Consider the following 14,094-nt stretch of genomic DNA (forward strand, 5'->3'; position numbering starts at 1 on the left):
GTCTATAAAGCTATAGCTCTCAACAGCTAAGATTGCTGGGCGCTCAGGGAGCTGTTCACACCATTATAACTCCCTCAGGCAAAACGCTCCAGGTGTTATCTTAACTGGCAATCACACCCTCGCTTGGGGCCCAGCTACACTCCTTTCCTTCGAAGCCTCCCAGCTATCCCTAATACCAACCAGAAGAGTAATTCTGGTCAGTGAAGGGAAAGGCCAGGGGCACTACAATAGGGCAGCTCTAACAGCTCTTGGCATGTTCAGGGGCCCACTATGCAGATACAGTACCATGTTTTGCCCTCTAAGGCCTCGAATGGAGAGAAGCCAAAGAGATCTGGCCAGGAGGACGCCGGATACTTAGGCTCCTCTGGCCACCTGTAAGTCGTGGGCAACGTGCCACGTCTTCGGCGAAGAAAGATGCAAATGCTTCTTGGTGCCCAGTGGACTTGGAACCTCAAAAAAAAAAATCAGCCATTGATAATCATTCAAGGCTCACATGTAGGTAGGACACTGCTTGGGGACACAAGAAAGGGCCTCAAAGGTGGAGACAACCTTTGAGACTTCCGGGTAACCCTGCCCAGACTGTGTTTTCTTACTGACCTTGGGCCTCCTTTCGACCACATCAACCTTATGGTAGAGGAGAGAGTCAAATAAACAGCTTTCTGTTTACTTTTTCTTAGAAGCCACCACAGGTTCCACCCTTCCCAGGACCTGGAGAGCTTGCAGGGTACCAGAGAGTGATGGAGTTTGTGTGGGCAGAAGAACTGTTTAATAAAATAAAATAAAATAAAATAAAATAAAATAAAATAAAATAAAATAAAATCCCTTCACTGGGCGTAGCTCCCGGGTCTGGTGGCAACAAGACACAGTACACAAAGCTCAACACCACCACAGTGCTGGACGGATGATTTAATCTTTTGCAGGGAAGGCTACAAATACTAACGAATGAATGTCCTGTCCTTTCTGCCCCTCCTCTCCTGCGTCCATGTGTATTCACGTGTGTATGTATGTGTGGACACCAGATGGTGATAGGTGTTTTCCTCAATGGCTCCTTTTTTCTTTTTTCTTTCTCTCATTAAAACTAGAGCTCACTGGCTAGACTGGCTGGTCAGCAAGCCCCCAGGAGCCCCCGGGGATCAGTGCTCTGCAGCCCTAGCACTGGGATTCCAGGCACACAATGCTGCGTCTGGTTTGTTTTGAACTCAGGTCCTCTTGCTTGCGAAACAGGCATGTTAGCCACTGCACCATCTCCCCAGCTCTCCTCCCTCCCTTCCTTTTCTACCTTAAAACACTGTCTACCCCTGACTGTCCTGGAACTCAATAGGTAGACCAGGCTGGCCTCAAACTCACAGAGATCTGCCTGCCTCTGCTTCCTGACTGCTGGGATTAAAGTCTTGTGCTACCATGCCCGGCCATTTTCTATTTCTAATAACTTTTTATTGAGTCAGTAGTTAAGGCCTAAGAATGTGTGTGTGTGTGTGTGTGTGTGTGTGTGTGTGTGTGTGTGTTTGCCACGCTAGTCCAAAGCAAGCTCAAGAGATGGCTAATTAATTACCTCAGATTGCTGGGATGTGGGTACTGGGGAGGACTTTGTGACAGGGAACCAGAACACTTGCAAGGGATTCTCAGTTCTACTGAGACCCTGGACAGTCAGGTCCACCTTGTGGATGGTCCTGGACACACGGACTGACACTAAAGTGCACTAGCCCAGGACGCACTGTGAAAGACCCTTTTCTAGGGACACTGATCACTGATCGTAGACGGCTCTCTGGAATGAGAGTTGGCAGAAGGCATGGCCAGCGGAAAGCGGGAGGGAGGGCGGCTCAGGTCTTCCCCCATGCTTCTTTCTGGGTCTACCCACTGGCCCTGGAAAGTGGATACAACTCAGGTAGTGAGTTTGCAGTCCTTTGAGCTTCCTGAACCCCAGGAAGCAATAGGCCTTCCTTCCCAACCCCTGGCACCCTTGTGAGCCTCCAACTCAGGTGGGCTGGAAGGAAGGCAGGGGTGCAAAGGGCTCTCCCCAAACCTCTCGTGTCTAAGTACAGTTTGTATCTCTAACTCTCTGCCAAGGGATTTCCCAGTTCCCCAGGGCCAAAGCTCCACTTCACTCCTGCGGCCCTACCGATTGTCACTGGATGTGAGCCATTTTCCACCCTCAAGGTGGCTGGGGACTGAGGAGTGGTGACACTGCTGACCTGGGCTCTGTGCCCTGCCCTCATGATAGGCCAGGGGATGGGTCTGTCAGTCAGCAAGCACTAGGAGCCTCCCATCGGCTGGCTTCCTGCTCCCTAATCCTAGCCCTTGTGGGGGGGGGGGGGTGGATGAGGGCGATCTTTGGCAGAGGGCTTTTCAACAAGGTCTGCTCAGGAATTCCTCTGCAACTGGGCTGGAGAACAAATGGCCTATTACCTACACCCCTGCAGGAGTGACTCACCTTCCAGAGAAAGTACTCCCCTCACCTAAACAAAGTTGCTTGAAAAATGACTAAGGCACCTATCAAATGCAGGCTGTGGGGCCCCCGGCTACTGACTGAGCAGGGTCCCGACCCTCCCTTGGCCTCCACCCCCAGCCTTGAAGGCAAGTGCCACCCTGGGCCCTGTTGCTTTCATTTTCATCTGAGCAGGCTCCTCACAGGGCTTGACATCCGGTGATTTATTTTTTCTAAAAACTAGGTTCGCTTTAGAAATGACTCTTCGCCTATCAAGACAGCTTCCCGGGGAGAAAACAAAATGCTATTTACAAAGAATGTCAGTGTGCGTGCGGTGGGAGCCAGACTCTGGGTCTTGTGTTAAGAGGCAGAAAGGAATGCACCCCACCACCACCACCTCCGTGATACCTGAAGCAGAACCCACAAGTCTCTGACCTGGGTGTAGAGATAAGACAGTTTAAAGGAGAAAGGAAGAAGAGGTGGGGGTGCCACGTGCAGATGGTAACCATACCCCAAAAGAAACAAATGTTGCCTCCTTGTCCCCCAATATAAGTCCTCAGTAATCTCTTTCTCACCCCAGGCTAATTGCCAGGACCCACTTAACCACATGGAGGGCACGAGAGGGCGGGGGTGGGGGGTGGGGGGTGGGGTGGGATGGGGTGAGGTGGGGTGGGGAGCTCCGGGATAGGCCGAGTGCTGGGAGGTCCTGCAGGTAAACCCTATTTCAGACTGCAAACTCTGACCGGACAGAGCCTACGTCTTTTTAGGCTTGTCTGAAGTCTAGTGAGGGCAGGATGTAGAGTAAGCCTGGGGAAAGCAGGGGCTAGCGAGATGGCTTGGTGAGTAAATATGCTTGCAGCCCAGCCTGAAGACCTGAGTTCGCTCTCCCACATGGTAGAAGGGGAGAAGTGACTCTTGCAAAGTGTCCTCTGACCTTTACATGTGTGCTCTGCTGTGACACACATATGTGGACACACAATGAATAAGTAAAATAAATACTTTTTTTTTTTTTAAAAGACTGGGAAAACTTGACAGCGAACCCCTCTAGGCTAGGGAAGCAGTCCTTGGAGGGCCTGTTGAGATAGATGACTGATCTGTCAGGCATTCCAATCTTTCTTGACATTATCTTACAGAAGGCAGATCTAGTCACAATGCAGCAATTGGCCACTGCTGCTGCTACTACTGCCATTACTAGAGGACAGTGAACAACAGTTGACAGCCACCGTGCCTGGCCCAGCATACTGAGCCTCTCGTTTCCTCTACTTGAAACAGCCCCGCGACACATTCCTGACTACATTTGCAGACAAGGCACTCCATGTTCACAGAGGCGATTTGCTCGAGGACACACGGCCGGCCACAGATGGACCAGGCCCTGACTCAGGTCTGTCTGACAACACGAACCACCACAGTGGGCGTGGTGGCATGGCACTATGGACAGGCTATCACTGGACAGACCGCTTAGCTTCTGCATCTGGAGAAGGAGCAGACAGGCACACCTGTCAGATGGCAGGCTTTTAATAGCGACCGGTATCAACAATCGCAAAAGAACCAGTAAGTGGACAGTTCAAGATGCTTCCCTGGTTTAATTGGATTCAAAAGTGACTTTTGGGGTTAGAGGGGCTTGCCATTCTTACGCAAGTGGGTATTATAAAATGATGAAATAATGTGTCAAGAAAAGCCAGTCTAGATTCTAGGCATGACACCAAATTCCTAAGGATTAATGTCTGTTTAATTAGTCCTCAATTTAAAGAGTTTTGCCTCTCTATAAAGTAGATAAGCTGTCTACACAAGTATTCCCTGTGCACATAATTCCAAAGGCTTTTCTACCAGGGAGCTCAAGATGAAAGACTGTAAAAGCAGCAACAGGGGAAAGGGGCCTCAGTTTAAACATGAATACAAGAGCGCACAGGCCTCTGAGGAGAGCTTCCTTTGTCCTGTCACTCAGGCAGTGAGAGAAGCGCAGAACTCAGGACCCCACCTCAGCACCCTGCTCAGAGCGGCTGAAACAGTCTCCAGCCTTTCACCCTGCCTTCTCAGTCTGCCCCCACAGCCCTCAGCTTTGCAGTCAGTGTCACCAAGTGGACACGGGAATGCTCGCACTGGAAACCCTCTCTCTACCGGTGAAGACACTCAACCCCGTTCCTTTCCCTTATTGGGGATCCTGGTGTGCAGAGAGAGGACTGACTTATCTTTAGAGCCCCCCAAATCCACTCTCCAAACGACCTCTCTTCCTCCTCCTCCCCATTCACGATAGTGCCAACAAAAGTGCCCAGGGTGCTCAGATGCCTCCAGTTTAACTGAAATACTAAAATGGGGCAAACAGGAAGCATCAGAGGCAACTGCGGTAGTGACTTATTAATCACGAAAGCAGAATTTTAGTTGCTTTTTAACCTTTTGCCAGGAAAAAAAAAAAAAGAAAAGAAAAGCATCGAGATGATGGGAGCCATTGGTGGAAATGTGGAAACGTCTGTATGTACTGACCTTTTACTTGGACAGAATTTGGTTTTCAGTTTTCTTCTTTATCCTCGGGGTGGGGGGTGGCGGGGTGGGGAGTGGCGGGGTGGGGAGGGGGAGAATCTGTCAAGCCGACCAGGATGAACCTGTGAGCTCTTCCCAGGGCAGAAGCACCTGTGACATGTCCATGTGCAGGCCAGGTAGCGGTGGCAGCGGCAGAGCACGCCTTTAATCTCAGCATTTGGGAGGCAGAGGCAGGCGGATCGCTGTGAGTTCAAGGCCAGCCTGGTCTACAAAGTGAGTCCAGGATGGCCAAGGCTACACAGAGAAACCCTGTCTCGAAAAACCAAAAAAGAAAAAAGTCCATGTGCTATCCACTGAAACAGAGGCAGGGGGTGGGGCGGAATTAAAAATGACTTTCACAGGCCAAAGTGAGAACATAAAATTCTCAAGATGCAGGAAGGAAATGGCCTATCCAAGCTTGGACTGCAGTTTCCATCTATTTTATACCCCTCCAATCTCCTACCAGTGTGCCCCCCCCCCCCAGCTAAGGATGAACCCTATCCCTCAGAAAACAAACAAGCAAATGAAAACAAAAACCCCTCACAACAGTTGCCTAGGCCTGGACAACCAATCAGGGTAGTCCTGTCCTCTCACACGCAAACACTCCAAGCAGACCACAAAGGAATCTGTGTTTATCTGAAGAACCAGAATGAGGAACCACGCTGCTGTCTGGCAAGGCTGACCCGCAAAGCCAGGTGTTTTTGTTTAATAGATGAAGGTTCATTTGACAGGGTCTCTGTCTGTGGTGCCACTTCCACAAACTCTTAACAGACAACAGTCACACACACACACACACAAAACCCAAAAAACCCTCATCACAACTGCTCCTTCTACCCAGAAACAATCAGAAAGCGACCTAAAACCTGATCACTTAGTATTTTTTGATTCCACAAACGCTGGTGGATATTTCCAGGTATGTTCAGTTCAGCACTTATTTCTAAAATTAAAGTCAGACATATTAACTATTATTATGAGATATTCTGAGAAATTTATCACACTCTTCCAAATAAATCAGGATGTCTTCTTCTTCTTCTACTTTTTTTTTCTTTTTCTTTCTTCTTTCCGGTGTTCTGAGACAGGATCTTACAATGAAGTCCTGACAGATTTCAAAGTCACAGCAATCCTCCTGCCTCAGCAAGTGATGGGATTACAGGTGTGTGCCACCATACTGAGTTCTCAAGATGTCTTAAAGGCGTTTGAAAAACTCAGAAAGCTGGCATCGATCCAAAGGAATTGCCTTTGACATCACTTTAAATACAAGAGGAAATCCACACACATCATAAGCAAGTCAAGAACCTTCAAAGCACCCTTTCACATGAAGAGTAAAAAGATCAGCCGGGCATGATGGCAAACACCTTTAATCCCAGCACTCTGGAGGCAAAGGCAGACAGATTGCTGTGAGTTCAAGGCCAGCTTGGTCTACAGAGCAAGTCCAAGACAGCCAAAGCTAACACAGAGAATCCCTGTCTTGAAAAACCAGAAACCAAAAAACAAAAAATAAAAATCAGACAAAACCCTTCCCCTCCTTTTTCGATCACAGTTACCTTATGCAGCCCTAATTCAGAGATCTGGAGCACTCACCTTCACTCATGGCTTTGAGGCCTCAGACAAGATATGTCATCCACACCTGGTTCAGGTACTTCATTTATCAACTAGACAATATTCTATCCATCTTACCACACCGATCACTAAGTGGGCAAGTTACTAAGCAACAACCTTCATCACTAATGTTACGATGCTATCCTCTGATCTTTCATAAAGACCCATGTTTCTAATTACAGTGCCAGTGTTCCAAAGTTCACTGGTCATGGTGCCACCCTCATCACTAGCTTCATTCACTTTTAGTGTCCGTAATCCAGTTGTTCACTGTCTCCAATTTAAAAAACAAAATTGTCTTTAATATACTGATTTTTGATACTTTTCTCCACTCATTCTCTTATTTGCAACCCATGCACACCCCATATCCTTCCTTATACCTGAGAGCCATCTTTTACTCTCAACTGAGGAAAAAGAAAAAAGAAAGAAAGAAAGAAAAAAAAAAAAAGACTTGTTCTTAAGCTAATGAATACGATGAGGCTCCAAAGCAGGTCTCTGCCCCCGGACTAAACGTTTCTTTTTACTTGGTGACAGGTGGCTGCAAGTTGCCAGAGCCGCGATGAGCTTCCAAGATGGGACTAGTACATATAAACAAACAGCAAAAGTCCCGAGCAGAACACAGAATTATACAGTAGGGTCAGGCTCGTCGAGGAGGAGGGAGAGTCATCAGCGACTAGCACTGTCCTGCTGAGTACCCAAGGCAGTCTCTGCTCTTTCAGAACAAGTGACCCCAAGCCCTTCACTGGCAAAGGCAGCGCATTTAACTGCTAAGGCGGTGGAGCCGATCACCTTCTCTTGGGGGGGGGGGGGGGGCACCCAGGAGCCGGGTCTAGCAGTGAGGCGGCTGAACTCGATGGCACGGATGTTGGGGAAAGGGAAGCAGGGAGCACCCGCGCGCGATCCGGGCAAGCGTGTGACCCGTGGGTGCGCGGCCTGGAGGCTCCGGACGAGCACGATGTTGCGAGCGTGGCGCTAGTGGCGCGGCGCGTGCGAGCGGGTTAGACTGCAGACACCCGGCCACCCACTCCAGCCAGCCCTCGCGGACAGCCAGGGCTGCAGCCTGGTCCCGGCCTGGGAGGCTCCCCTTCCCCGCCCACTCCCTCAGCGCCCCGCTTTAGGTCTCGGGGTTCTGCCCAGTCACCTACCGGCGGAGTGCCGTTCTCCTCAACCAAGCGAGTGTGGCGCTTCGCTGGCCAGCGATCGCTCGGGGCCCCAGCTGCCCCTCCCAGGCCACGCCCCCGTCTAGCCACGCCCTGGGCCACGCCTCCCCCCGTGGCTGCGACTTTGCAAGCTTCCCGCCTCCTTTCTTTGGCCGCAGCGCGACCCTTGAGCCCGCCCATTCTTACTAGTTAGCCAATAAGACGCCTAATCCCGGCCGGCCTGCAGTCCACTTCCAGCAACGATTGGCTAGTGAGTCCTCCCCCAAAATGGCCACTGTTTCCGGCCAGGGTTCTTAGAGGCGAAGGCTGGGTGGATGGGCGGGCCGTAGGCGGAGAAGGCCAGGGTGTTGGTGGAACCACACATGCGCTCTCGACTTCTGGCAAATCTTTTTTTACGGGTTGCATTCTTTTTGAGGTTACGGGAAGGAAGGGCGACGGTACGCATGCGTGGGCATTCCCAGCTTCGGTTTTGGTTACCTTGGAGACGGCAAGGCCCTCTCCTTCCAGGGTCTTGGGTTTCTCACCTTTCTGCTTGAGGGCGTGGCTGCTTCGTGGGAACCTGGTGGGGCTAGAAACACTTTAATGGCGCACTTGCAGTGTGCCTGATGCTGTAAAGTGGGAGAAGATGAGGTCCCAGTGTCTGCCCTTGAGAGGCGTGGGGAGCCAAAGGCCTATGGGTGTTGAAACGCCAGTCTAGGGAGATCGTGCAGATGGTATGGTACGGTCTTCTTCCACCCCTGGAGAAGCTGGGTGGTGTGTGCACAGCCCATCCTGAACTACAGAGCCAGGAAGACCTGGTCTTTGAAAACGTGATGACAGCCGGGTAGTAGTGGCGCATGCCTTAAATCCCAGCACTCAGGAGGCAGAGGCAGGTGTATCTCTGTGAGGTCGAGGCCAGCCTGGTCTACAATGTGAGTCCAGGACAGCCAAGACTACACAGAGAAACCCTGTCTCGAAATACCAAACAAACTAACAAAAATAAAAAAACAAACAAAAAAGAAAGAAAACGTGGTGTCGACAGTCCCCTTTTTATGGAGGTGGGAGGGCGTGTAGGGGGTGTATGGATTTTTCTTTTCTATTCTAACTTTGCTAATGGGCTTTCTACTGTACCACAAGATTCTATTTTCTCGTAGTAAAAAATTTCAAATGTATATCTTTTAAAGTTTCCAGAATGAAAGATGTTCTGTGACCGTAGAGACTCTGCTAGGAATCTTACTTGCAGATTCAGGGACTGGCTGTATAGTGGGAGTAGGCAGCTGTATCCTTGACTGGGTTTGAGAAATAAGAAGCATCCTGTCTGGAAAGGTTTGATCCAGGGCCAGGCCACTGTCTGCTTGTGACCACTTTGCAGACCTAGCTTCTTTCTGGAGACGTGTTTAAACAGACATCTGTTATTGGACACCAAGAAAGGGCATTCATTTAGACAACGTGGAAATCCCACAACCTGGCCTGCATTCAGGAGGCTGAGGCAGGAGGATGACAAGTTTGAGGCCAGTCTGGGCTGCATAACCAGACTTCTGTGTGAAAACAAAACAAAATAGCCCATAATCCAAGAGGCTCACCCACTTCTCTGGGCCAGAAATAAGTTACAGCGAGGTCCGCAGTTGCTCATAGCCCTAACCCATGTCGTTGTCAAGTTTTGTTCCTATGGCTGTGACTCGCACAGAGCCTATACTTAAAAAAAGAGTCCGTCTCTGGGACATATCTTAGCTCTGCTAGTGGCTAGCTGGGAGGTGGTAAGACGAGGGGAGAAAAAAAACTGGACCTGGGGGGCGAGGGGCTTCTGAAAAGCTCCTTCTATCCCTAGGGTTTGACGTTTCCATGACTCAGAGAGAGGCAGAGCTGGGCCAGATGTACAGGTTGGTATCAGGTCCTGGGTGTCTGACTTTTCCCTCCCACCACCTGTTTGCCTCTGGGCAAAGCACTTCTCAGGAAAGATGTGGGCAACAGGCCTAGATTGTGCAGACGCTCCCTGCAGGACTGGCTCACTTTTGACATCTTCTTCTCACCCTTTTTTTTTTTTTTTTTTTTGGACAACCAGTGTTTCTGTGCTTACTAGCTTTTCCTGATGCTTCTCTGGTCTTGGTTCCCTTATGTTGTGTTTCCTATTCTGTCAAGATGATTGGTCTTTAAGCCTCCACTCAGTAGGGTATATTAGAGAGACGCAAGCTCTGCAGGAGTCCTGCTTGCAGGTAGGTGTGTGTGTGAGGGGGAAACAACCCCTGGACTCAGGGAAAGCATTAGGGGAAAAAAGCAGGCCTTCCTCGTTTCAGCTACTTTTCTCTTGTCTCTTTCCACTGTGTGGTGTGAGGCAAGAAACATCTTGTCTCTCCCAGGGAGTACTGGGGCATCTGTGCATCTTGAAATAGCCACCCTATAGTAGAGCTTCGGGGCAAAACTGACTTCCTCCTAGTCTAAGTCATGACAGTCTGGGCAGGCTTCTTAGCCCTGAGTCACTTGTGCAACTTCAGCTCGGCTTTAAATAAAATAATTGACATTTAGAGGGTGACTCATACCTGGGGCAGTGTTGGTCTCTCGGTGCTCAGGGGGTTTCACATCCCATCTACTTCAGCTTTGGAAACACAAAAGTCAGGCTGTGCCAATCTGAAAGAGCAGCAGGGTCTGTTTTGTTTTGCAGAGCTAAAGATCCTTGCATACCTTAGGCAGGTACTCTACCACGAAGCTTCATTCCTGATCCCCGCCCCCTACCCCCCTACCCCATTCTCAGTAAGGTCCCTGTGGCATATCATTCCCTATTTAGCCCAGGCTGGCCTCAAACTTCTTCCTGCTTTCACCTCTCCAGTTATTGGGGTTACACCCATGTGCTTGTCCCAGCTCAGCCTCTTTTTTGTTTGTTTACATGTCTGTCTGTCTCTCTCTCTCTCTCTGTGTAGCTTTGGCTGTCCTGGTCTTGCTTTGTAGCCCGGGCTGGCCTTGAACCTCACAGTGATCCACCTGCCTCTCCCTCCCGAGTGCTGGGATTAAAGGCGTGCACCACCACCGCCCGGCCTTTCATGTCTCTTTTTAAAAATTAATCCTTAGAATTAGCATGCAAAGGAATGGATAGCATCGTAGCATTTTCACATGCCAGTGTCATTATCCTCCGCTCTCAAACTGCGCAGCTTCTGGCTTTTAAGAGATTTAAGTATCAGCTAGAGATGGTGACACATGGCTGCCATCCCAGCCCCTGAGAAGCAGAAGCAGGAAGGTGAGGAGTTCGATGCCATCTTCGCCTACAGAGTGAGTTTGAGCCAGCCTGGGCTATGTAAGACCCTGCCTTCAACCAACCAACAAGTGAAAGAGTGAGCTAAACACTCGGTGCGTGACCTCATTTGAATAACCTCGGTCTTGGCGGTTTTCTTTTTTGGACTATCCTAAATTGTTTATTGGGCATGAGTCGTACACACATTCTGCATGCTAGCGGTGACGGTGGAACTGGAGAGTATAGAGCCTTCTCCAGGCTGCACGGCGAGAGCCACTAGTAGTGTGGGGGAACTTGTGGCCCCTTTCCAAGGCCAGGGCTCTTGCAGCCAGCAGATGTCAGCCCACGCATCTCTTGGTGTGCTTGTGGACTGGTTTGGTGATCCACTGGGTGTCAGGATTTCTTCTGATAGCTTTATGGGATGGATCGATGAGGATAACCTCAAAAAAACTTGTATGTGGAATCCTCACCAGCCCAGTAAGAACGAAGGACTCTCAAAACCCCACAGTGATGTCAGCTCTCTGCACAGCAACATACTAAAGGCTTTGTGCAAATTCTAGCTGGTTAACACAATGGTGGACAGGCTTGAGGTAAATTGCACCCTTAGGAACTGGGCACTTTCGGCCACCATTGTGGACACGAATCTTGTAAATCACATAACTTTGTTTGGCCTTGTATCCCAGCCTTCGCACCTCATCAGGCCAAGTGGGGCCGGCAGCCCTGTGCGGTGCAGACCCTCAGAAGAAATCACATCATGTCAGACTGCTTCTTTCTCCATAGCTCCCGGATGTATTTGTACGCACCCATCTTGGCTTACCTGATGGCTGCCACCAGAGGAAAGGAAGAAGTCTTCCTCCCACAATTCCTTGTCCAGTCTTGACGTTTTGTACTGGATAATTCTCTGTTAGTGATTGGATAGCCTTGTCATTGTACGGTGTTTAAGAGCATTCCTGACAGAGTCTGCTGGGTGAGGAAGACATTCTCTCATACCCTGTGTAATAACAAAGTGGTCTCTGGATATTGCTAAACATCCCCACGAAAAGCAACTGTCCCTCACTTGAGAGCCCCTGTAGTGCTGCTATTGCTGTCCCCGTCCTATGGAAGAGCAAACTGAAACCTGGCAAAGAGGTGACCATCCCAGGGTCACTATGCTGTACCAGAAGACCCGGGATTCAAGCAACACACTACTTCACACTCTTTGCAGGCAGAATTCCATAGAGACATTGGGGTTCAAGGAGCCAGGTGCCCCCATCAGTTCTGTGGAGTTGGCTGCAGTGGTGAGACAATGCTGCCTTTGGGTCATTTGTCCTTTTTCTGTTTGCCTTGGAGAAGGGAAGTTGTGTCCTGGCCTTAACACATGGACTGTACAAGGCCATGTTCAGTAAGAAGGCATTGGGCCAATCAGGAGAGTGCCTGTGGATCTCGGGCCCACATTTCCTGTGAAATCTTGAGTCCAGGTGAGGGCTGGTGTGAGGATGGCTTGAGAGAGGACCTAGGCCTAGGGGCAGACATTCCTGGAGAAGAAGCTATGCTTCCTCCCACTGGGGCCGGTCTGAGCTGCAGCCATGCTGTGATTGCTGGTCCCCAGTTTGCACCTGCCCCAGACATCCAGGTGGGGCATGGGAAGCAGTAAAGGAAACATACATAGATACAGGGATGACGGTGCCCTCATGTTAGCACCTTGGAGTGGGACCATTTCCATCACAGAAATTGGCAAATAGCATAATCCTGAGTCGTGTCGCCTCCCCGCCCCATTCAAACTGGTTGTTAAACGTGTTTCCCAGCACACTGCTGCATGCTGCTGCTGGCCTCTGCCCACTGCCCCATCTTATCACATACTGGGATGATAGAAGGGACATCATAGCCGGCCAGTGGTGGCGCATGCCTTTAATCCCAGCACTTGGGAGGCAGAGGCAGGTGGATCTCTATGAGTTCGAGCCCAGCCTGGACAACAGAGCGAGTTCCAGGACAGCCAAAGCTACACAGAGAAACCCTGTCTCGAAACAAACAAACAAACAAACAAAGCAAAAAAGAAAAAGAAAAAGAAGGGACACCGTAAACTATAGAGCTGGGAGGGGAGACAAGTGTTAGGATGAGACGCAGAAGAGGCTCCACTCTTGGCAAAGGGTGGAGCTGTCTAAATGAGGGTCTCTAATTTGCACTGGGTGAAGATGGCCTTACCAGGATCAGGGGACATACCCATCTGAGACTCCTCCCTGACTTTGGTGCCATCAGAGGGGGCCGCATCTTGACTCCTATTCTCTCTCTCTCTCTCTCTCTGTCTCAACTTTTTTTCTTTCCTTATTATATATATAGTGTTTCCCCTGCATGCCAGAAGAGAGCACCTGATCTCATTAAAGATGGTTGTGAGGCACCATGTGGCTGCTGGGAATTGAACTCAGGACCTTTGGAAGAGTCGACAGTGCTCTTAACTTCCGAGCCATCTCTCCAGCCCCTACTCTTCTCTTGATTGCCTCTCACTTTCTAATCTCCCTGCCTCCGGTTTCCATAGCAACTGAAGATGTGACTCAGTTGGTAGAATGCCTGCTTAGTGGACATGAAGCCCTGGGCTCAGTACCCAGCACCAGTACCACATAAATCGGGAATAATAGCATAGCCTGCAATCCCAGCACTCAGAAGTAGAGGCAAGAAGATAAGATAAAGGTCATCCTTGGCTATATAGAATTCAAGGCAAGCCTGGGCTGCAGGAGATTCTGTCTAAAAAAAAAAAAAAAAAAAAAAAAAAAAAAAAAAAAAAAAAAAGGAAGAAAAAAAGAAAAGAAAAGAAAAAGAGAAAGAAAGAAAGAAAGAAAAGAAAAGAAAATCTATACTATCCCGGATCCTTCTGGTGACTTTAATCCTCATAGGAGACCATTTGTGTCATATTATTCCGCACCCAATGCCTCAGCATCTCCTGCCATAAAAGCATCTTACTCTTTTAGCATCTTGCTTTCAACCCGTCCTAAAGAAACCAACCAAACACCTTCTCATCCTGGCTTTCCTGAACACTGTTCCCAAGTGTCTTCCGCTTGTGTGTACTTCTCGCAGTATGGTTTTGCCTACCTCCCCTCTCTGTGAACACACGCTAATTTGACTCCTGCTAAATGCCCTTGTCTCAGTTCCTGTCCCCCTGTATTGCACTGTGTGCTGTGCTGAGCATATAAGGGTGCTGAGCCAATAGACCAGTCCCTGCC

General features: G+C 49.6%; 1 protein-coding gene and 1 pseudogene across 1 annotated transcript in view; both read right to left on the reverse strand.

The window, feature by feature from the left end:
* Map3k14 (mitogen-activated protein kinase kinase kinase 14) overlaps nt 1–7,789 on the reverse strand; it is a 51,284-nt gene extending 43,495 nt beyond the window's left edge. The window contains exon 1 of the mRNA XM_051158824.1: nt 7,684–7,789. The gene's annotated coding sequence lies outside the window, so the exon portion shown is untranslated. The remainder of the gene's footprint in view (nt 1–7,683) is intronic.
* A 3,326-nt stretch (nt 7,790–11,115) lies between these two features.
* On the reverse strand, nt 11,116–11,707 carry LOC127199874 (60S ribosomal protein L15-like; annotated as a pseudogene).
* Nucleotides 11,708–14,094: the final 2,387 nt, after the last annotated feature.

Source organism: Acomys russatus, chromosome 16, assembly GCF_903995435.1.
Source record: "Acomys russatus chromosome 16, mAcoRus1.1, whole genome shotgun sequence".
In the NCBI taxonomy this organism is placed as follows: domain Eukaryota; kingdom Metazoa; phylum Chordata; class Mammalia; order Rodentia; family Muridae; genus Acomys; species Acomys russatus.